We start from the raw sequence: 2,149 nt of genomic DNA on the forward strand, positions 1-2,149 counted from the left end.
AATTGGCGGATCTTCTGGCAGATCAAGGTGTGATCAGCACAGAGAATAGGATTGCGATGAGCTAGCAAGAGCTGCCTCAAAGTAGGTTAAAAGCGATTTTTCATGACCAGGCAGATGAAGACAGGTTCGTGTTTCGGAGTAAAGCCATGGAGGCGGAGTCTGGTTAATTCTGAGATTCCAGACGGTAGCCAGTCGGGTGGCTCTGGTTCTTCAAAGATAGGTAGGTTTGCGGGAGTTTCTTCTTTCCTCAGTTCTAGAGGAGAAGACTCAATGGAAGGTTAGAACCCCGACACTTTTGGCGGCCTCATTACCATTGGTTTTCCAACCGTGAATGATATATCGGATTGAGGGCAGTTTCCAGGCAATCGCGGGCCTTGAAAATGGGAAATGGTATTTCCGATTTTGAAGCGATCCCATACAGAAGGCTACATGTGGCTGTGGGGTCGGCTAGAATACCGCCCTCATCGCATGGTAAAGTTCAGTGATATTGGCCGGTGCGAAATGATCCTCTGCCGTCAGATCATGTGAGGCAGATCGACGACTGGGAATGATCGAGCAGGTTGGTGGTCTAGGCGGGTAAGTATCGCGCTTCTTAATATGGCGAAGTAGTCCTCGGCCTTTGGATTGGGTCAGCAGGTTCAATGACGATGATTAAAGCAGCATGTCTGGTAGTTGGCGGGAAGAGTTAATGCACCCTTTTCTCGGCGGGAGGAAATTTGTGACAGGTCGGACGCTTTTGTTTTGGTTCCGATGCAGGCTTCAACTTTGTTTTGATTTTAAGAAGTTTAGTGGTTGGGTTCTTAGGGGCAGGGGCTTTTTCTTCGAGCCCTTTCTTTGTTATGTTTGTCGGTCTCATCCTTGGTCCACAACTCCTTGTGGACTGATATAAATTTTGTATTTTATTAATGAATTAGTAGGTCCGACTCTTGCATTAGCAAAAAAAAAAAAGATATTATGAGGGATTTAGTTTCATATGAATACGGTTTCTATCAAAATATTTTAAATATTAGTATGAAATAAATATTTTATTGAAATTATTATTTATAAATATAAGAAGGTATGGTTTGAAATTTTCCACTTTGTTTTTTTTTTTAAGTTATTATTTTAAAAAATAAAACATTACATAAAATTATGTTTTCTTTCTCCATATTGTAATTTCACTAAAATAACTGAGTAATAAATTGGAAAAAAAATAATGATACAATTTAAAGCATTAATATATGTGACATCAAGATTAAGGACATCCAACCAGAACTCATTTATTAGCATGTCCAACGTGCTTTTAAACATTTTAAATGAGAACAATATAAACTTTCATAATATTAACTAAATTTGTATTCAATAATTTTAATAAAATAAATTTATTAACACAATTATATTAATATACATATAGAAAATTAGTTTATGTATTTAGTGTATTAATAATAATTAAAAATTAATATTTTTAAATTGATAATTGTCATAATACATAGTCTTTCAGAAGAAAAAAAACATATACTTGTATTAGAGAAAAGTATTTACATATCACGAGCTACATATCAGACAACTCAGAAGAGTCTGTCAATACAAAATCCATAAATGGATGACCATCCGAGTCGTTCATGACTCCTAGTCTCATCAATTCAAAAATACCATAACATTGACCTATGATAAACAATAACATACCAATAAAAGGCACATATCAGACATCTCAAAAGATCATGTCAATACAAATCCATAAATGGATGACCATCCGAGTAGTCCATGACTCCTAGTCTCATTAATTCAAAATACCATAACATTGACCTATGATAAACAATAGCATACCAATAAAAGGCACATAGAAAACCTGAAAATCAACATCTTCATATTCCAACCAGAGCCTAAAAACAACAAATAAGGAAAACATTTGCATCAGTGAAGAAATTGACAGAGTCCCTTAGTTCCACCAATCCTCCCTTAGAAGTCATAAATCTATAGTACCTACTCACTCAACTGTATCTCCAAATTGTCATAACACATATAAAATAACATGCCACATCAACCTCACACAACAATATTAAGTGTTAAAAGATACACTCAATAATTAAGATTTCCATGCCTCTTCATAGAACCATAATTAATGCCCTAATTATCAAGTCATAACCTCCTTGTAGTAACATATTTTATA

The sequence above is a fragment of the Pinus tabuliformis genome, chromosome X (assembly GCF_031772625.1).
Source record: "Pinus tabuliformis cultivar Carrire ecotype Pingquan chromosome X, CPIR1, whole genome shotgun sequence".
Lineage (NCBI taxonomy): Eukaryota > Viridiplantae > Streptophyta > Pinopsida > Pinales > Pinaceae > Pinus > Pinus tabuliformis.